This window comes from Lichenostomus cassidix, chromosome 8 (genome assembly GCF_008360975.1).
Source record: "Lichenostomus cassidix isolate B80296 chromosome 8, HeHo_3.0, whole genome shotgun sequence".
Classification (NCBI taxonomy): Eukaryota; Metazoa; Chordata; class Aves; order Passeriformes; family Meliphagidae; genus Lichenostomus; species Lichenostomus cassidix.
In genome coordinates this window covers 20,767,284-20,790,517 of record NC_139489.1, presented here as the reverse complement: position 1 = coordinate 20,790,517, position 23,234 = coordinate 20,767,284, and the positions used below count along the sequence as shown (strand labels likewise).

The window sequence follows — 23,234 nt, the reverse complement described above, 5'->3', positions numbered from 1 at the left end:
CTAGGGAGTTTTCACCATTGCCCCAGGAAGGTCCTGACTTATTTCCCATTCACTGTAAGTCCTCTAAGTCCTACATTAATTGCTGTGAATGTCCTGTGCACGCCCGGGGGACAAATCCAATGTGAGGTAAAGCAAGGTGGTGGAGCACAGGCTCCTGATGCTGTCTGTATTCATGGAGGCCTAGACCTCTGCTTCCCTGCCTCAGTAAGGACCGCAGGGTTTACCATTAGTTGCTAATAAAACACAAACAGCACTGGAGTCCCGATTGTGTCCATTCACATCTTGCCTTCCCTGTGTTCAGGGTCACCTGTAAAAGGGTGAAATGCCTCTCAGTCTGAGATGCAACATGTGAGAATGCTTCCAGTAACACTGATTGCTTATCATGCTGCTGCAGACCAAAACCTTTGCAAAGCAAGAGCCTCCCTGTGCAGTGTTCCCGTCAATCACCCTGTGCCTGATGCTGCTGAACATTTGCTGGATACTACCAATCCAGGCTGTCAGTTGCAATTATAGTGTAAAGCAAGGACTCTGCAGCAGAGGGAATAAAGTGTGTTTGTGGGAAGGACCCCAAACAAGCTTCTGTTTGTACAACAGAAAATGCTGACGGCCATTCAGTAGCTGCTGGCATGCCTACGGACGACTGCACACACCCCACATGCCACCTATGGGAATTCCTAAAGCATGCTCAAACATCCAGAACTTCTGTTCCTATATCAAATATTTTATGAGGCACAGCTCCCTGGGGGACACCGAGCTTCAGTCATCTGTGCAGCTCAATTCCTGTTTCACAGTGGTGACCTCCCACTCGTGCAAGCAGAAGAGCGTTGGTGCAGAAGAGCAGGAAAGTGAGGCAGGATTTCAAATCAATACCCTGGTGTTTATACCTTGCACTACATCATGACAGCTGTCCTGCTCTTTACAACTTGATCTTGATCAACATATAGCAAAAAAGGGAAGTTCTGCAAAGAGCTCTACACCAAGGCACACTACAACTGTGCACTAAGGGAAGGTCTGTAGGACTGCCTGTGTTTGAACTCAACAGTAAGAAATACAGAGTATTGTAAGTGTCTGTTATGATCAGTCCATAAAATATGGTAGAAAGCAAAAGAGATAACAGGGGAGGAATAGCTCCAAAAGTAAAATAAAAAGGAAGCACATGGACACAGAAGAGACACAAGGATATTTATGTTCCATAAATATTTAATCTTGATTCACTTTCAATCTAAAAGAAAAAAAAGTAAATAAAATATGATGGATTATTACCATTGCTTTGAAGTTTAACAAGGCCTGAATAAATTATCATGTATGTATTTTCGGGACGTGCCACAGTAAGTGATATTGGTTTTAATTTTCATTCAATAAACTTTGTTTTATTTTTCATTGTATATAAATTTCAGATTAAAAACATAACATGGAATAATTGATTGAATATATTTAATCAAGTCATTCAACTGATGCTGTGAAAACAGAAGCTTATTATTGGAGTATGCTTTTATTTAAAATCAAACACTACAGCTGCCTAACAAACTGTGCCAGATTGTTTTTTCACTTCACAAATCCAGTTGAAATATTCCACAGCAATGTCCTACTCTTCCCAAGACCACTTTCCTATGAGTCCCACAATACCTGGATTTAGAGTGTCAACCTCCCCCCAGCTCCTGCATACTTTTGCATACAGAACCTGACACTGAAGGTCAATGGCGCTGACCCTGAGAAGGTGAGGCTGGGACATATCTCACAATTTTTGTTTCTTTCTTTATGTCAGTGTCCCTCCTCTGCTCACCTGTTACTGAAAACCCAGCTGATGTTCCCCACTCCCTCCCAGTGAGAGTCCTTGTTCTTCATGGGACTCCTCTGTTGCCTTTCCACTCCTTTTGTACCACTCAGGTTCTCTCCACCCCATTTCTACTTTGATTTTCTTTGTATCAAAACCGAAACTCATAAGCCAACTTTACCAACATATCAGGATTTCCAGGAGAGTTTTTTATACATTGGAGGGTGAGAAAAGTCAAGGACATAATATTTTCTACGCGTCTAAAGCAGCACAGTGACCACAAATGTCAAAACAGGAAAGCAACTGCTGGACCTGGTCATACCAAGTTGAAGAAACCCCAGCCAAATGTAAGACAAGGTCACCAGTCAGCCTGCTGTGTCTTGGCTTACAATGATCAGTTCCACAGACCTAAATAATCAACAGTTCTTACCAAACACCGTTTTCAGAGAAAAGAGGAAACATCCCAGAATTTTAGGTAAAGAACTGCACAGAAATATTAATAGACAAATCTAAAAATAGCAGTAGCATCAGGGCTAGGATTAAATTATTTTAAGACAGCCTTTTTTTCACCACCATGCTTAGCAATAATCAACATAACCAAGAAAACAGCCATTGGCAAAAAGAGCAAAGGGAACAAAATTTTTGATGTGCTTTTTTGGTTTTGTTTGGTTTTTTTTGCTTTTGGGGTTTTTTAAATATTATTTATCAAACTTTGCTCCAACTTTGCCCCTTGGGCATCTGACAGAGAAAAAATAAAAAAGAAAACCCACTGTATTTTCTGTAGTGACACATTTAAGGTGCCTTTTCTTGCTGTCAGAAAAGCTAGCTGGTACCTCACCTGGTGTGCCAGAGTCCTGAGAAAGTCCAGCAGAGCAGCATCAGTGGTGTCTCAGGAATGTTTTGTTCAGGATGGAGCTCCAAGGAGACAACAGGGGCACTCACTGGAAGCAAACACTGCACAGCCCAACTGCTCCCCATGTGACAGCACAACACATTAGTGTCAGCAGCTGCCAGCCTGGAGACACAGAGACAAGGGAGATTTAGAGAGATTATCTGCTACTCTAGAACTATGTTTCCCCATTTGTATACTTGGAAGTAATTAATAATACACAATCATTGTTCATTTATTGCCTGTAGGAGTTGTGAAGAAAATAACATAATTTTAATAACAGGTATTTTCAAGCATTTAGACCATAATTGAACTATTAAGGGATCACTTTACTGATGCTGTTAGCTTTACTACCCACCAAATTTTTTTAATTTACATTTTGGCACTGTTAGGAGGTTGATTTCATGCAAACAACTACACACAGAAATAATATACACAAAACAAGAAAAAGCTCCAGAAAGGAAGTGATCACTTCAGGGTGATAAAACTGAGGCCAAGAACACAAGAAAAACCCTGTTTTCTTCCTGGTAGTTACTTTGTAGTTGTTCTGCTTTGTTTTAATGCCTTCTCATGAAAGCTATAAGTAATACAATACAAGCCAATGTAGCCTGGAAGAAATATAATTTGTTAGTAGTTTAAAGAAAGATTTTAGAAAAAAGTGTATATACAGACATAATTGAAATATTCCAGAAGATGGATAAAAGAGCAAAAATTCTCTACCTTCTTAAAATTAAGTACTACTAGTAGTAGTACTAGTAGCAGTAGTATTTAATGGTGCATATACATAAAATTCTGTTCTGTTTCAAAAGGTCTGTCAATCATGAGGTATTTGATGCTCGGGTCTGTAGTTCAGCTTGTATGAGACACTTGCTGGAGATCCAGGGCACACAACCCAGGAATCCCTGATTCTCTTCAGCCACAAACTCCCCTGTAATCCCTGAAAGGCCCCAGGATGCATTGCCTTGATCCTCCCACCCGTACAACACAGCCAAGACTGACCTACATCCTACACTGTTCCAGAAACATGACTGTCACAGTAATGATTAAAACCTGCAACAAGTAATAGCTAACAAGTGGTATCAGGACGTGAGGTGTTCTGGTGTATCCACCCTGGAGGGACACTGGCTGGCTCTGGAAGAGGGGCCTTGGTAAACTGGATTTACCAGACAGCTTTTGTGTGCATCTCCTGGTATTCACAATTACAGTGTGGCTCTGGAGATGGTGTTTTATTGACAGACTCCCCCCTGTCCCAAAGTACTTAGAAAGGAAAGAGAAAGAACCAAAAAATGAGGCAAGCTCTCCTGGGAGAAAACACAAATGAGGACAAATTCCCTCTTTCCGTTTCAAAGGATTTTTCTTCAAGTTATTTGATATCATTTCTATGAAATGTAAGCAGAGATTTCAACATATTTCTTCTGAGAGTATTAGTCTCTCTGACAACTCTCTTGCTCTCCCCCCTCAGATTTCCCCAAACACACGATGCACAGTTGTCGGCGTGCTAAGTTAAGTGCTCCTCCCTTAGGTCATTATTTCCACTCTTTAATTGTTCTTTCAACCTTCTGTAGTATCATTGTTATCCAGACTGTGTTGGTGCTGCTTTCCAAACACAGATGAGTAACAGTTCCTGCCCTTAAGAGTGTATATTCTCGAAATAAACCTTTCAAATTCTCCACCCAAGACAAAACACACCAATTACAGCTGCAACAGTCTTCAAAGGGTTTTCAAAGTCTCTGAATTTCTGTTTCTGACATGAAGCCAAATATACATCTCTTATTAATGTAAAACTAAGCGGGGCCTTTTCCAAGAAACTGAGTTTGTGTTATACAACTGATCTTAAGGATGTGAACTGCCCCAGAAATAAATACCTTGGGTTTCAGACCATTGCCATGCCTCATTCCCTAGGCACCATCTACCTCAGGAACTACAAAAGTCTCTGTACCCCAGCCCAGGCTGGTTAAAAAAAGGCGCTTATATGGCACATGTAGGATGGGTACAACCAACAAGACACTGCTGATGGAAATCCTTCTCCTTTTACAGCCAAGATGCTAAAAGGTAGTTAGCACACCTGTTGTACAGATCATTAACAGTGGAAAAGATAAAAGGCAAGACTTTACAAGAAGCCATGCAAAACCACAACAGAAGTGCAAACAACGTAATTCATTCCAATTAGAGCAAACAAAGAAGCTGAGAATGAGTCAGGACAGTCAATTCACTTTATTACACAGAAGTTTATTTCCGTAGCCCATTAACATAACAGAGTTTATTTGGTTTCTGTTCACTTAGACACTGCAAATTGTAAACTCCACAAGCTAATCCACAGAACAGTGCACTTTTTTGCAAGAAAGAGCCAGGAGGGAAGACTGCATGAAGTTGTTTAAAAGAAAAAAAAAGGAAAAAGTAAAAAGAATAAATTGGGCTAGGATTGGGTCTCATTCTGTATTTGCTGTTAAAGTTCTGACCACAGAGATGTGCTTGGTGGTATCAACACACCGTAAACCTCTCTCAACTGCACTGATCTTTGATCATTACTTGTAGGTTGATGGCCACTCATTCTCCTGATTTGTTTTGCTACTGTGTAATTTCTTCCAAACCACACTAAAAAATGCCTACTCAAGCCATAGGAGAGCATTTTCAAATCACTTGATGGCCCAAAAGTTTTACTGCTGAGCTTTCAGAGGCACTTAGCCCATCATGCGGCTACTCACTCAACTGGGCTGCTGAACTGTAATAAAAGACATCATTAAGTGAAACAGTTGATGGAAGTACTTGGCTCATTGGGTCAGTGGTTATAGTTACAAGGAACTTCTTGTGAAGCTAATAGAGAGAAAATCTAATTTGATTTCCAAAACCAGCCTCTCTTTTCAAAGAGATACACATAGTAGTTTCTAGTAATGCATGTAAGTAAGACATTTTCAGGAAGATCACATTTGCCTGCACAACCAGCACTGACATCAATAAATTACACAACACTGGCTGGGACCCCACATTGTACCGTTATGATAAAAGTTCTGAGAGTTTCACTGATTGTTAAGAATTCACTCTCCAAATCCATCGTAGCCTTGCAGTGCAACCAGAGAAATGCATTGAAACATTCCATTTCCAAAGGCAAGACAACATCCCCCACAAAGTTCCTAGAAGTTTGTGCTTCATTATATTACTAAGCTACTTCATTACTACAGGTACCTCTCCAAGGGAGTAGTCACAGAGGCCATCAGACTCTTCTCTGTGATAGTTTATTAAAAAAAAAAACAAACCCTCATTAAAAAACCCAAAACCCTAATTTCATTCATTGCACAGGAACCTGTATGGTTATCACTAGTATGACAAAGCCCTGACCTGGGGCTGAGTCCCTAGCTACTACCACAGCATGCATTTGAAAAAGTTTTATGCTTAATAAATAAAGGAATAGCAAGCAGGAGACAGCACTGCTTTCATACTTCTCTCCACTACTACCCTTATGAAATGGTTTAGTTGCTTTCTTGCCTCAGTTTTTCAGGCTTTACTACTTTCATTATTTTGTCACTTCCTGTCTTAATTTTAATCAGCAAAAACTAGGTAATCATCACAGAACAAAAAGCAGAGTTTTCTGAGAATCCGTTTACCCATCTGCTCCAAGTCTGGTGACATGTCATTAAACCATCATTAAAATAATTGCCTCTAATACTAGGTTATACATGACTCCCCAGTCAAAGATTACAGCAACTGCTCGATTGCAGGAATGAAGCATTGCTTCTTAAACAATTAATTTAATACTTATGATATATAAATTCCACAAATAATGTAAATGTAAGGGATGGAACCCACCCAGGCTATTTGAAACAGCACATTCCTGAAAGAAGGGAATTGCGGGTCTACTACTGATCTGATCCTGTTTTATCACCAAGCACAAACGGCTTTCAGAGCCCTTTTTTAGACAGCCATTCCTAAAGAAACAGGTTCAGTCAGTAGAATTAAACTTCTATTGTCATAGAATGGTTTGGGTCAGAAGAGACCTTTAAAGAAGGTCCAGGGCATGACTGAGGAGATGCCAAGTTCCCATATCACGCAGGGATGCCATTTCAGTCCCAGAGTTAATCACTTGATACCAGTTCACACCAAGCTCTGAAGCAGAAACAACACAGAGAAATTACTTCTCACAACCAACTTCCCATGATTTTCTTCAAGCTCTCCACCTAGGCTTTCATAAATAAGCCTATAATAAAATGTTACACAAAGCCAAGGTCACACCAGCACTATTAAAGGACAGCAACATGACTTTCCAATATCAGCTTTCATGCTGCAAAACACTGTTCAGCTGGCCTGAAAAAGATACAAATCTGTATACACAGATCTGTTTTAACATCCCTAGTTAACTGCTGCTTCTAATGAGAGATGCCTAGAATACTCACTAACATAACAACTTCCTGTAATTATAGTCGAGAGTGGAGATAGGATCAGAAGAAATTAACCATTGCAGTAACTCTTGCAGAGATTATCAGAATACAAACAAAACCCGAACCAAACAAAAAAAGACCCCACCCAAGACAAAATGCAGTCTGCTAGTCACTGGGAATGCATCATAACACGGTTGCTGGCAAGTCCATGCACTGGTGTCTTCCACAGGTTATGTCCGATGTTGCTGCAGGTGCAATCTCAGCTCTGCACAGTCTGTTCAAAACCACCCAGCAGTAAGAATCTGCTGTGTAGGTTGGGTCATTTCTGCAGTGACCAGGCAGCAATCAGTGAAGATTACCTGAAAATGCAGCACATGGTATGGTCCTAACTCTGTGAACTTGAGGATTTTTTCATCTGGTTGGGCTTCTTGAATGGCAGGAACGAAGATGGAGGCCATTAAAGGGAGGAGGTTTGAGCATCCTCCATCTCCTCCCCACTTACACTAACAATGCCAATGCCATCTAGTGTTCAAGATACTGTGATGTAAAAAAAGTGGGTAAAGTTAGATAAATATTGTGTGCAGTTAAACCTGAGAAATGAAACTTTTTTACTGGATACTTAATGCTTCTCATCATAAAGAGCAAAAGAGCAATTTATACTGAAAATATTGATTTTTCAGGACCTGGAAATGTTCCCCCACTTCCCTCTCTCTAGATCCAGCAAGAAGTGGTATTTTACATCTGCCTCTGCATCCTTCTCTTTCTAAACATGACAGAGGAAAAAAGTCAACTATGGGCAAATCTTGCACCCAGCTCTACGAATGGCAAAAAAATCCCCAAGAGATTAATTAGATTAAGCAGCAATATTCAAATTTAGTAAATATGTACCATTGCAAAACTGGAGCAATTGTGAGCTTGATTTTCAACAAAACCAGGCAATAAATACAGTCTGTTCAAGGACATACACGCCATCAATAACATCCGTAACATGACAATACAGGACAATACAATATTTAAAGAAGGCAAGAGATAGAAAGTTCATAAGGATAAACACACACAACACATAAAGTCTTTTTCTTAGGAAACAAGGAGGTGAGTATATATCATCAGCAGTATTTAAGGTGCTTTGTAATACCTTTTGTTAAAGTTTGATTTCATGTTCAGGGTGAGGGGGATTTATCAGTTTGCATCAAAAAGCTTCTCCAAAGCTTGCCCAAAACCAGCTATGTCTGGAAATGTGGTAAAACCAAACTTTGTTAAAAGACTGTCACTGCTTACCACAACTTACCCTACTTTCTTTTCTAAAACCAGAAATAGCTGATATACAACAAATATACAACAAAAATTTGATGAATAACAGCTAAGACAAAAGAGTTTTTAAATCTGCATAAAATCTATTCAACCTAATTTTCCCAGAAAATATGTTTGCAAATTGACAAAAATACCCTGAAAAAAACTTGTCAAGACATTTTTGAAAAATGCTGAACTTGTTCATGTAATATAGCACATATCACTGTGTTCTTTGAAAGGGAATGAAAATTTGTCATTGCTTCAATAAAGGTAGTTTCTTCTTCCCTCCCCGTGTTTTCTGTACATTCAGACAGAAATTCTGCAAGCACACAGCTCCAGCCTCCATTTTGGTCCCATCCAGCTCAACCCCTCTCTTTAGGACCCCCTGACTTTCAGGGCTTCCTAACTTTTCTTGCACATGAACTTTTAGGGAGAGAAACACTACTTCATACACACACATGCTTGCGTGCTACCCCAACCAGTTGGTCATGTTTTGAGTAATGCATCATAAGAGCTATGGCACCTTAATGATGTATTCCATTAATACATCATCAAAGCTATGACACTCTCATGATATATTAGTCTAATATATCATAGCAGTGCTGTATCTTGGACAATGTATTACTCCAAAACATAGCAACAATCAGAAAGCTCTCAATAGAAGTTTTGTGGGCTTTTCAACTTATTTACATTGTATGAGTCTGGGTGGGGTTTTTTGTTGTTTTGGTAGAGGGTTTTGTTTGTTTCTTTCTTTCTTTTAAATTTCTCAGAAATAAGCATTCACTAGGGACAGAAGGTCATAACTGATAAATATTGATGAAGCTAAGAATCTATTTCACAGTCCACTACCTAATACCTGCTAATCCACAGCGCAGATCATTGTGCCAGGGTACACATAGTTGGGGAGGAGGGGAGTGCTGGTCACACCTGCTTTGTGCCCTGAGCCCTGCACACAGTGCTGGGCATCATCCCTCTGCAGTCACACCCAAATGCTGCGAACAACCAGCTCCTCCTCAAAGCCACCAGCAAAGGCTCTGCAAAATGAAGGGCTTCTTACACACAACCTTACTCAAAAAGGGTTGCCAGAAAAGGGGTGGAATTAATTTTAAAAACCTTCCCTAATTTAAATCTGTGCTCACATTTGCAGTGATGTATCAAAAAGTCTACCAAAACACTGAGGTGTGCACTTATCATTTCACTCATGTACCCAGCACCACCCACCAATCTCTCTCCTCTGCTGGCAGCCTTCGGAGGAACTTAACAAAATGGAAATTTAATATTTTTAGTTACTCATTTCATGACATAGAACATAGACCATACTAGTGACCTATGTGTTATATTACTAATAGAGATTATTGACAGAAAAACAGGGGGTATAACCTCTTAAAAAGAGAGAACTTCCACCCTGTTTCAAATCCTTTAAAAAAACCTTTAACTAATAATCTGTATCATGTCTTTCCGTGAGATTATGAGGCTTTACTCAGTGCAGACAGTAATACCAATCACCTGGCACTACAGGTAATGGTGGCACAGATAAATCACTCTTTAATTTCTCTGATATAATAGAGTTGCATTCCACTTTCACATAGAATATGTAGGTCTCCTCTACCTGTTTACTTGCATGATTGCCAAAACCCCACCAAAACCAGACTGATCAACGAATCTATATAATGTGCATGTATACAAATCTACAAAGTAAAGCAGGTTATGAGGGCATATGAATTTTGGGAAGGGATATTTTGCAAAAATTCAAAGGTCAAAACCAGCCTACACACTGGAATATAACAGAAGAGAAAGTATAAAAATTTAAAACAAAGTACCCACAGCAAAATAAAGACAGAAAGGAGAAAACAGCATTATAGTCAGAGAAGCAAGCAGAAAAGGTACAAAAAAAAAAAAGATGACGAAGAAAAGGAAAAAAATCCTCAAAAATGAGAAGAAATTGCCTTCCTCAAAAACCTTTTTAGAAAAACTCTACCCAAGCAACATCCACACAGCAAAACTTCAGACTGTGAGTCTCTGTTGCTGTCACTCCTCTAGAATAAACAAAAGCAGAAACCAGAGCATGTTTAGGGGCTCTTAGAAACATCAGTAACAGTGAATGCTGTATCCAAACCTCCCTCTTTCAGATAAAGTCTTACAAGCTTTCAGGTGTTTTCATATTTGCTTGCCTCTGTTTTGAGGGACAAATGAAGCTTTTTCCTCCCTCTCTCCTAACAGATCTTGCAGGACATCCAGACTGTCACAGGAGGCAGCAGAGCAGAAGACCAAGAGCAGCTGTCACGCAGGCTCAAAGCCTGGTGGCAGAAGGGAATTCTGCACAGGGGTTGCATGAGGAAAGCACCCATCACTTCACACACTGCTGCCTCAAACCCTGACAAACCATGAAAATTCCATGGTAAAAGGGAAATAAAAATTAATGACAGCTACTTAGTTGTTCTTTGGGTCTACAGAGCCTAACATACTAGGGTGAAAGTTCAAAAGCTTAGTCCAAAAATATTTTTATGGCTGAAATGTAAATCTCCTATTATTTATTCATACATTTTTCACTGATTTCACTTAAAGTACTTCAGAGACAATTATTGCCAAAAACAATAGTAAGATACGCAAATCCTTCAGCTGCATTCCCTTTCCTCAACCCCACGCTCCTCCTTTTCTGGCACCAGAAAAGTTAGCTTAGACACCAGCCCTCTACATCCAAAGCACTGCCCATTTCCTAAGGGCACAGCTCTTCCCTTACAGGAAACAAGCATACATTTAATTTTAAAGCACTTGGCTGAAGTTCCCATGAGCATCCCCATGGCTGAGCCAAAGCACATCCTCAGGGACCTTCCCCCTGCCTGCTCAATATCGTGCCATGTCCAAAGTAGAGAAGACATGTTCTATTCCTACATACCTACTGCTTTCCATAAACTGCAGGCTCTCTGTGCTCATGTAGCTCCTGCTGTGAGGGGTGGCTGCGTTTGGCACACAGGTCACTGCTCCTCAGCAGCTCTCTTTTGTTATTCCCACTACTTGCATGGTGTGTGCTGATGTGCTGGGATCTCTTGCAGCCTCTCTGGGTGTCCTTTGTCCCTGCTTAGGGCAGCGGAGATTACACTGGGCCACAAACACACTATGAGAATGGCAAGAGCCCAACAATGTTGGTGTTGGCAGTCCTAAACTCGGTAGCTCCTGGAGTGTACCCACTTTCAGACTGCCTTGTGGAAGTCAGTACCATGTGCTGGCATTAGTGCCCACCTCCATGGGCAGCTGAGCAGACCTGAGACAATGCAAGGGGAGCAGGAACTGCCAAGTAGGGAGGTGGAAAATAAGAGGACCATGGTAGGGAGGGCAATAAGACAGAAGACAAGAAGATAATTCAGAGGCCTCTGACAGAAATCCGTGTTTACAGTTTACTGAGCATTTGGAGCTCACTGCATCTCTGGTACCATTTATAAATAAATAAGCCAATTTTATGAATGCCAACTTGTTTTTTCTGGATTTATCACTGAGATTCCCTACATTACTATTTTCCAATGGTCTAATGCAAGCTGTAAGAAACAGTGTTTTCCCTTCCTGGCATATCACATTTCTTACTATTCACACACAGGATAAAATACAGCATTACTAAGCTACAGTTAAGTTACTTTCTATTAAATTATACTTGTACTTATTCTAATAATTTACAGGCAAATGTAAGTCTGGATTCAATTTTCTTTTCCCTTCATTTGAATACATTAATATTCTTTGATTTCTTCTCTACACAGCGTTCTGCATTTTCCCACAGTGCTGAATCCTTCAGAAGCACAAAACATAAGTAGTCATAATATTACTGCCGGAAGGGGGATAAATGCTACTCACATGTGTTTGAAAAGTCTCAAGTCTTTGCAGAGAAGGAAAAATATAATACACGTTAGCAGAGTAAGAGATTCATAAGAAAATGTAACCAAGAAAACAGTTAAAAGGTCCTTAATTTTCATAGGGTAGAAAAGGCTTCATAAAAATAACTTTTCTTATGTCTAAAATCAACTGCCACACAACAGGGGAAAAAAAGCAGTTTTGCATATATACAGACTCTTTTCCCGGTATGTCCCAGAAATATTTCACCTAGGTGAATCTGCTTTACAGCTAAGGCAGGGGGACACATGACACACAAGACTTATCCAATTTGAGTGACTTTCAGGAAAATTTCAGAATAATTTGGGGATTGCAGAACAGAAATGGAAAACAAACTGCTTCTATACCCTACCTTGTCCAGCATTCAGCATAAATCACAGGACTAGGTGGTCCATAGGACATTGCCCTTCCAGATACACCTGAGAGCAGCTGGAGCAAAGGTAGGACACACTTGAGACCTGTGCCATTCACCCACCAGTGGGCAACCAAGTCCTGTCCTTTGCATCCTTTTCCTGGGTCCATCCCCAGCTCAGAAGATGTTTTTTTCTTGGTGAGCCATCTTGGCTAAAAGATCACTTTTCCACTGACTTTTGAAATGTGCTAATCATCTCCAGATCCTAATCTTGAGATAAATACTTGCTATCACAATAAATACTAATGGCAACATCATCAAGACACATTTGTATGAAGGAAATGTGGAACAGATCAGGTGCTGAGCTACTAACAAATTACAGTGTCTCAGGAGCAACAGACACTGTGCAAAGATCTGAGCCTGCCATACACCCTGGATAAATTAAAGTTATATGAAAACATATTTTAATTGTAAGATACTAATCATAAAATATAAGCACCTAAGTGATTGCTGTACTGCCTTTCTGAAGGCACTGACAGGAAAGGTTATAGAAAAGATAACCATTTCACTTGAAGAACTATAATTCAAGAAAGAATATCCCCCTCCCTTAAACATATTGTACAGTACACAGAACCCACAAATTTAATGGATGAACAGAAGGATTTCTATTTAGTTTTTTAGAATAAAAGATGACCTATAAAGAAATCCTAAACATTAACCCAAGCACAGAAATAAGTTCTGCACACCAAGGGTGAGTGCAGAAATAACCTCTGGAAAAGAGGCAATTTATAGCTCCTGCAGAATCCTCCCCCCAGTTTCGGGTTCATACTTGACACTTTGAGTGCATCACGCTGGAACGCGGCTGTTGCACAGAGGCAGCGCATAAAGCAAAGAGGAAATTGCCTGTTTTTTCATCTGTAGGACAGCAATGAAGATGATAATAGAGAGGAACCTTTAAAAACTGTATGCCATACCAGAAAATGCACCATTCTTACTAGTGACCCTCTGGGACATTTCAGTACATTAAGGAATATTCAGGTGTCTTTGGTGTCAATAGCAAACACTGAAATAGCTAGAGTACTTTATTGGAGCTATAAAGAATGCTTTCCAGAGGGTTTTGGATTCATGCACTGAATTCTCCCCTCTTATACTGCCCAGCTAGCAAGGGAGCACAAGGCTCATTTTTCAGGGTGTTAGATCCATATGAAAGTTCGCATTCTTGGTTATCTTAAAAAGATACTGCCCCATGCCACAAAACCTGTGGCCAAAACTTATTAATATTCTTAACAAACTATATTTTGTGATTTTTAATTTAAATTTTTCATGGAGCCATCTATATGGTACATATGACACAAAACACCAACTAGTGAATAATTTTACCATATCCTGTGAGACCTCATCTGGTAATGCTGACCTGAGGATTATATTAAACATGGTAGCTTACTTGCAACAAATTCTATTGTTAGTGCATTTGGGAGGAACACAGCACACACTAGAGGTCCTCAGGACTCACACCTACCATCCAAGGTACGGGAGGTACCTCCCTCAAGGGAGCTGTGCCCACCCTAAAGGCAGTCCCTCTTCAGTGGGAATGGTCACTGTACATAGAATAAACATCCTGTTCCTCTGCAGTTTGCACGCTCAAGGAACAAAGGTAAGCCATAAAAAGGTTTTGCTGCTCATGAAAGATTCATGTCCTGAGGGACAACTCACCAGACTGATGTGGCCAGTGGGCATATTGCAACTCTGGCCTGTGGCCACAAGCTCAGCAGCAGCAATGGGCCACACTAGACTTCCCCACTGTGGTCACAGGTCCCAGACCAGCACAGAGAAAGATATGGGGCTTCGGGGCAATCTCCAAGCTCCTGGAGGAGCTACTGAGGTTTTCTGCATGGTTGTTTTCTATATTGTAAGCCCAAATGACATCTATAACTGATGTAAACGCTCTGCATTTTGTCCGGGCAATTTTCAAACATGACCTAATTCATAATGCAACCAGCTCAGGGAACTTATCAGAGAGCTCTGCCCAGACTTGATTAGAAGTTGTAGCACAATTGGAACCTCACCTGATTTGAATGGATTCATGCAATATTAGTCAACTATTACAGTGAAAAGTGGACTCACATGCAAACCTGAGGTTTCCTTTCTTGGGAAGCAATTTAAGTATTTTTCCGAGATCTGTTTCCTAATAAAGCAGTTATGAGCAAATCACCTGTAAACAAATACAAAACATAAACAAGGAGAGCCATGCAATGTTACAAATCTCACAATCTGAAGTAAAATATTCAAAATGATTAACCAAAAAGTTTCAAGTCCTTGTTATCCTCCATGTAATACAACATGTATTTAAATTCCTCTGGTGCCAGCTATCCCCACTGTCTTGTTCAGATCACCACAGGAATTTATAACAAATTTTGCAATGCTTTTGACCTGTATCAGCTTATTAAACTTTTATGAAAAATCAATGGAGTTCAATCATGTTACGAGCTGTTCTTCACACACTTGTCAGTGGCAAATGGAGAAGTCTATTAATCCCAAAGTCTAGAGAGAAGGTGTTGAATTAGATACAAGTCTCCAATCATATGACCTTACAAATGAAAATTTAAGAGAATAAAAGATATGCAGCTTTGGAGAAAAACAGGAGACAGAATTCGGAATCAATGTTTTTGAAGGAGAGGCGAGTTGCAAGTTACATAAATGAAATTAAGTAATTGCATTACAAGACATTTCAAATAGTCACCCTAATAAGGTATATTTTGATTCAAGGGGAAATAGGCAACTTGGTCATATCACCACATCATTAGAAGAAAGGGAAAAGAAGATGGAAGCATACTTTCCCCTTTTCTTTCTCCCTAAGGTAATCTTTAATACCACAAACAGGTTTAGGGGAGATATTTGTCCCCTTGTCTGGGCTGGTTTAATCAAAAGACAGTGCTCTCCTGGCACACACTGCAGTTCTGCTTGGAAGAAGGAGTCCAAGCACCTCAGGAAAGACTTGACAGGAGAGTGAGACACTTCACATGGAGGTGATAAACACACATGTCCAGAGAGCCTGACATCACCTATGCCAGCCTGATGAGTCCCTTAAACACCAGCATCTGCAGGGGTATGACAAAAATAAACCAATAAACAGAACGCCTCACCAAAAACTATCACCCCTTAAACATGGCCTCTGGGCTGCAAGGCTACCATCGCTGACTTACTGCTTTTTTTACCTGGATTTTGGGCACACAGACAGACTAGTAGTTCAATACCATGTTTCACTTACAGACACTGAAATAACTAAGAGACAAATTCTGCAGAAACTCTCCTGCAGAAGTTTCAATACTTCAAGCTTCAGTATATTGAATAACCAGTATATTGAGTAACCAGCACAATACATTAAGCTTTAACAGAAAAGATAGTGTCTCTTGTTTGTTCTATTTCTTTATTTTTCTTACCTATTGTTTTGTTTTTAATTTCCGTGAGTAAGCAGTATTGGTATCCTGCTGGCTTCCTGCTTAGCCACAGGAGAAGGAAGGGGAATTTTTGCAATAATTTAAAAATACACTGAAAGTATGAAAAGGTTAAGAATTCTGAAAAAAAAAATAAACTAAACAAAAGCAAAGCAACCTGGAAAAATTAGCCCTTATCAAATGATCAGAGCAGATGAGAATTCTACAAAGAAGGGGCTGTCAAAACTGTGTCCTTAGTAAAAATATGCCTATGATATTTTAAAACAAAGCTGTGAACATACCTTGTTTTGTTTGCCTTAGTTTTATTTGGTTAGTTTTTGAAGTAAAATTGAGTGGTCTCCAGCAAGCCATCCCAAGGTGCACAAAAGTGAGATTACTATTAATGTTTCTCATAATGCAATATTCTACTGCAAATGGAAGAGAAATCTTTGTGTTTATCATCTTGCCAAATCCACAGGCTATTTGCTTTTATGCCAGACAGTTGGTTTTTTTCCAGAAAAAGGCAGCCAAAAGGCTTCTTGTAGGCAAAAATTAATTTTGTTGTAAGTAAAAGAAAAAAATTAGTGCAAATCAAAAAAAGAAAAGCAAATACCATGTTTTAATACCATTTTCAAAGATTCAAGTATTTCTCAACAATTCTTTTGCCTCTGAAATAAAGGAAGGCATTAGGCTCAGATTTATATTAATTAGATTAACTTAAACATCTGGAGAGCCTATTTGCATGCCATCTGCATTTAATTAGAGCGCAAGACCTTTCCTGCTGCAAACATACCTTAGCAAAGATCTGCAGGTTTACTCAGCTAGAGTGGACAAGGGTCAATAGGCCAGCTTTGACCAGCAACAAGTCTGAAACTTAGGAGCTTTATGCAGAGCAGCACGTTTTTGTTACATTATTCTCCAGTCTTGTACTTTTTGCCTTGGCTGCCTTCACTGTAGGAAACTGAAGTCACACCACAATATATTGCAAAAAGGAACCCGTGGCAGAGCTTAGTCTTTAACAAAGGTTGAGTTCATGTTGTTGCTGCATCCTCTGAAGGGAATGCTGTTTTGCTGCCTCCAGCCTTGATTACTGTGGGGAAAAGCCCTAAATGGGATATTCTTTAGGCTTGATAGACAAAACATGTGTGTTGATGCATCTCACAATGTGAACATGGTCACCAAGGGAATTACTGCTTAACCCTTCTAAAGTTAACTTGGGTACTGCAGGGTGTTTTCATGATCTTACAGGTACTTAGAAGACAATTGAGGAAAAAGGTTTAAAATGCTATTTTCTGCAGTGTACATCAGGTACATCTATAATGTAAGAAACAAACAATAAATGATGACAAAAATAGAAAAATATAGTCAAACAATACTGACGTTAAGATATAAATATTCTCATCAGCTGTTACTTAAGAGCATTTATCAAGACAACAGGGAATGTCTGGAAAGAGCCTCTGACCACCCTTTTGACTTCAAACAACACAGGAAACAAACCTGATTGCATTTAATGATTAGTTTAACATCTATTAAAACCAAATTTCTAAACCTCAGCTCTACTCTATCATTAAATATAATCAACCTTTGGGAGAAAAGGAATTCATTCAATTGTGTATATGAAAGATTTTTTTATGTAATGACTTTTCCAAAGCTGGCTTAAGGATTGTGGTGGTTTGTTTGGGTCTTTTGTTTGCCTTGGGTTTTCTTTTTGCGGAGGGGACGCAGTTCTGAATGGGCACACAGTTCAGAAAACAGATTTCAGGTGTGACTATTCGGTATTTAAGTTTCTAGGATGAGTGGTTGTAAGGTGTCTCAAAGAGTCTGATACTAAGTTACACAAATCAATGCATAAAGTCGCTTAGTTTCAGTCTCCTAAAATGGCAACAATGAGATTTTTGTGCCTAATAGTGGTATCACTAAATTAAAACCCATTAATCCTTGGGAAGTACTTGGATACTATGCCAATAGAAGCTATATAAAAAAGCATAGGTAGCCCTATCAAGTTTAATGGAGTTATTCACAAACTGGGAAAAAGTGATCAAAGGAAGAAATTCTTTGTTTTCATTATAGCTGCTATTTTTGCCAAGGTCCTTATCAGTATCTCACAGGTTATATTATTTGGTAGCTGTAAAGGCCAAAAGACCATTAATTTTGAAACTAGGCCAATTGACTCCAGCTGAAGATCATGTACAATTCTGCTCCTACTAAGTACAGTGAAAATATGTATCCTCCTAATTCTATCAAATTTCTAGAAAAGCTGCAAAATGCTCTCTTTTTCCTTGCAATTATGCTGGTTCAACATACTATGACTTTTTATTACACACTCACTCTGCTCATGCTATATATCAATTATTTTATGGGAAAGTCCACTGTTAAAGTAATAAAATCCCTTGCAACTTCCACATGGTCCTTTTATATCAATCAGTGTAGTGTAGCATGTGTTAAAGATGTAATTTCTAATTACAGTAAAGCACCAAAAGAGGTGGAGGGAGGAATACGTAGCTCGTTGTCAGTCATTTTATCAAACAGCATCCACATTTGCTTGGAAGTAAGGCCTAATTAGCAATCTCCTTCCTCAGTAACTACATTTCTTTAGCTTTTAAGCCAGGCATACAGGCCATTAACAAAAGCTCTTTGGTACCTATTAAGAAAGCCCATTAAATTTAGTAAAACTTTATCTTTAAAGAAAAGCATGACTTAGCCAATGCAGTACAATTCTGATAGCACTAACCTGACTATAACCAGAATTTCTCATTGTGCTCCAATTTAAAGGGAAAGGACAAAGCACCATGAACTGTCAGGCATGTCTGGTTTTCGGTCCACTTTATTGGAGGGGTAATTAAAAAAAATATTACTATTTAGGAGCTATACTGCTGAACAATAAAAAATGCTTACAATCTCTGTCCATGGAGGAACTTCATAAACATACCAAGCAAACTGCTCTGCTAAGAATGTCCCTTTATGCTGAAACATGTTTAATTAATCTCATGACAGATGGAAAAATGGAAATGTGTAATATACAAAAAGCTTATTTTTAAATTACTAGACCAGGTTTCAATTGCTGATAACCTCAGGTCAGATATACAATAGGCCAGGCCTCTGTGAAACAGTAAACTTGGCATCAGTTCTCTACATTCAGACATAGGCTGATCAGATTTTGTTTTGCATAGGTCATTTAATTAGTAGTATCAGTCACTCTTATTACCTTAACATTATCTTCCTTTAGCTAATGATACCGTTTTGCATGTGTTAAGTAAAACAGGAATTAACAAAATTCCAATGGCTTACTTAAATGATAAATAACAAACCATTTTAAGGAAGAAATCTCCTAGGGAGTGCGGAAAAACCTGCAGCTGAAGGCAAGCGAGTCAGGATGTGTAACTCTGCACAGGCATAAACAGGAAACAGAGCAGCTTGCGTTTGGATTGACAATCTGGCTCCAAAAGGCTCATCTACACCGGGCACAAAGCTTGACCCCTTTCAAACATGAAATCCATGGCTTTGTAAGAGTTTTCTGCCCTGATACCTCTCAGGGTTCCTTTCTATAAAGTAAAATATTTCTTACTCTACCATTCTGCATGGTCAAGAAAGGTCTTGCTTAGAGAAATACTGAAGATTAATGATGTCATCTTTATTGTAAAACATTTCCTTATGCATCCACTTCCTACAGTTTTGGCAATAAACTCCCTGGGATGGAAACATCAGAGATTAATCATTTTGTAATGCAGAATAATATTCGGTTCTTTTATTGTCATGTTCCAACATAACATAGGAAATAGCCTGACTTTTCAGAAAAGAAATTTCAAGTGCTATGCCATCAGTGCCACCAGGGCTTAACTCTACTTCTTCTATATATTTCACATTTCTGATGCACTGACCCCATAAGAATTGAACACTGTGCAATCTCATTATGCAAAACATTGGTGTTTCCAGAACATGAGTCCTGCACACAAAGCCCACCGTACTGCCAGGAGCTGATCTCTGTGCAGACCGTTCACCTACCACGTCATGAAAACGACAAAAAATACTCAGACAATAAGGTGAATCACAGATCTTCCATGACAGAGAAATGTATCAGGCCCCTTCCATTACATTCCAGATAATGACGTCTGTCTGTAAGGAGTCATTTCATCTCTGAAAACAACATGAGCAGTGTGGAACTTAAAGGAAATTCAGTAACAGCAGTTAACTTTACTCCTAAGGATGTTTGCCAAGCCAAGGATTTGGTCTTTGTACAACAGACTATGGAAAGGAGATTTAGCCATGCAATAAAAAAATAACAATGAAAAGAACATGAAAAACAAGGGAGTTTGTCCTGGTTCCCTGCAACACTTTGAGGACTGTAGGGGGAAAACCTACAAACAAGATTTTCAAATAAATAGCCTAAAGTTAAATATTTAATAAAGCTCAGAATTAAATAAAACTGAGTTGAAAAAGTTTTGCAAAACAAATCTGAATCTGGGAACCTCATGTTCAAAGCTTCTGAGAACAGGAATTGGTATCACCTAGTACACACCAGGAAAATGCACTATTTGCCACATCTTCTTTGCAAGTAATAGTGAAAAGAGATATTAAAATTTAATATTCTTTACTTACATTATGGTCACATGCTGTTGTCAGAAAGGAAAATAGTTCTGTAAAGCATTATATTCTATTTGAAGTACCTCTACTCTGTAAGTTTTTAAAAACACCAGTCAAGATTCAGACAGTTTCAATGGTTCATTCATTCATTTACATCTTCAGAAATCTTCTCCACAGTATAAGCATCTTAGAAAGAATATTGCTAGCATACTCCATATAGACCTTCATAACATGATTTCAGTAGCCCTGTTACAGTGCTGCAGAGCTCTACTTATTTAAAAACTGTAAAGTGTGTTGCAATTTCTCTCTTGGAAGAAATAAACATGATTTTGCCCATTTTGTGAAAGTTAGGGCTACAACTAACATGCAGATGAATGAGATATGCTGGGATAAACACAACTGGTATTATAAAGAGATAGTCAATGCCAATATCAGATTCTTGCGGTCTAAAAATGTTTTTCAGGTGCCGCCTTTTTCTATTTTATTATTTGTACCATGGTGACCAGTAATAGATCTATAGGGTGCAAACCAAAGAAAGAAGTTCTTACGTGGAAAGGCTAGGGATTGAATTTGATTTTCTCGAATGCCTTAACATGGTACTTGTGGGGAGGAGGGAAGGCTATTTAGGTTTTATTTTTAAATTAATTGAAAAAACAGTTGTTTTTTATTTTGCAAACAAATATTCTGCAGATGGATAACAGCTTGCAGGTGATCTTTCACTCATCTATTTGAAAGAAAATTATATCTCTTAGCTCTTTAAATCACTGCAGTTAAGAGATATTTTCAGTGCTTCAAGCACTATGGGGTAATTTTTTTCAAGAATGGTATATGACTGACCAGAAATCACGCTTGTTAAATTCAGTACTGTTTTGGAATGATTTCCTCATTCACAGTCTTCCTACGAATTTTATTGCAGCCTCATGAAAAACAATAGACTGAGCTAAGCTTGTGTCCCATCAATTAATTCATTTCAGCAAGCAGAAGGCAGGGATGTGGACTTCCAGTAAAGCAGACACCAGGAACCCGGGTCAGAGGAAGGAGGTGTAAAATGTCCGTTTGTCACCTACACGTGTTAATCACTAATAGGACAGCAGGAGATGTCTCAGAGTGTTTCGGGCATGAAAGCCAAGCACACCATGCACCAACACCTCCATCAGTCGGCTAGCGAGCGGCGGGGGCACCCTGTGCAGAGACAGTGCCACAGCCCCGGCTGGCAGCCACCAGCTGTGTGCCCGAGAGGAGCGGCACGGTGTGGGGCATGCATGTGCGGGGGGGAGGTGCTGGAAGGAGGCTACTGGGGGAAAAGCCAGGGGAAATTGGATGGGACAATCAATTACAATATTTGAAAGCTTGCGATTAGCATACAATGACCAATTTCCTATTTAAAACAAAAAAAAAAATTCAGTGGCACGTATTTAAGGCATATTCAGAATGTTATTTTAACACATAAGCAACAATAGTTTAGAAATCCCTGCTCCGAACTGAGGATGGAGCTAAGCACCCCAGTAGTGACACAATATAAACTTCAGCACATGAAATACTGGAAGTTGATGTAAACAGCTTTAAATAGCAGTGAACATTTGTTCGCTTTGTTTAGACCATCTGGATGTTCCATTGTGTTCAGTTCAGCACCGACTGCCGTCGGGTGACAGTTGATATATGTTAAGTACAAGCAAAGTGCCTCAGCCACTCCAGGGACCCCGAGCAGAACTTTGCAGGGTTTTGTGGAACACGCCGTCAGACCACAGCGCAGTCGCCTGCATCCTTAATGGCTTGGGGCCAAAGTCCTCTGGCTTTTCTTTCCTTTTTCTTTTTTTTTTTTTTTTTGTTTTAAATCAAAGCAGGGTTTTGCTTTTACTGTTTGAAAGGTTAGGAAAACTATGCCAAAGTTCTTCCAGGCAGCTCGGAGAGCACCAGCTGACAGGAACGATTTTCAATATGGAGCAAAGAATAAAGAGCACCAGTAATCCTGAGAGATTCCAGGTTTCACTCATTTTACATGCAATGTGGCAAACAGCCATGGGAATGCCACGAAAGAAAAAAAATTACTTATAAAGGCACTGATGTAATTGTTCTGAAGAAAATGTAGGAAATCAACAGCTGGAAGCATGGAGATTTTCTCTATCCAATATGCTTATCCAATAATATACTACATTATATGCTGCCTACATTTTGGATAGCTGGAAATCAAAACTATATTTCAGGTACTCTGGCCATTCACATTTAATCACTGACTGTGATGGAATTGTGACTGTTAAATGCTTTGACTCCTGAAATTAAAGGAACTGTATAAAGTTGAAATTATTACTGTTATTATTGTTTATTATTATCATTATTATTACTACTACTACTGTTCTGCATCTTTCCATAACTACCACTTCAGTTCAGTTTTATGCAATTAATACTTTTGGAAAGCAGAAATGGCAGAAATCTGAAAGCTTATTTGAATGCATTGCCATACCAAAAAAAAAAGTATTTTCAAATTTAGGGTAAAAAATGAAATAGTTGCACTCAGCCTTTTCTTAGGGTGCTTATCATATAGTGCAGAACTGGTTTTCCACCTCTGGAAGTATTATTTACTAAATCACATGGTACACTTGGAATATCATTTAAAATATAATTTGATTTTTAAATCTCAAATTAACAGGCACAAAAGTATGGA

The 23,234-nt window shown here is 39.1% G+C and overlaps 1 long non-coding RNA gene across 1 annotated transcript; it reads right to left on the bottom strand.

Annotated features, from left to right (window-relative positions):
• Positions 1 to 2,617: 2,617 nt before the first annotated feature.
• Positions 2,618 to 16,462, bottom strand: LOC146434020 (uncharacterized). Its single transcript, XR_014853625.1, has 3 exons — positions 16,294 to 16,462; positions 14,624 to 14,769; positions 2,618 to 2,789 (listed from the first exon to the last, which is right to left on the bottom strand). It is a non-coding gene; the product is annotated as an uncharacterized LOC146434020 (long non-coding RNA).
• Between the last annotated feature and the right edge of the window lie 6,772 nt (positions 16,463 to 23,234).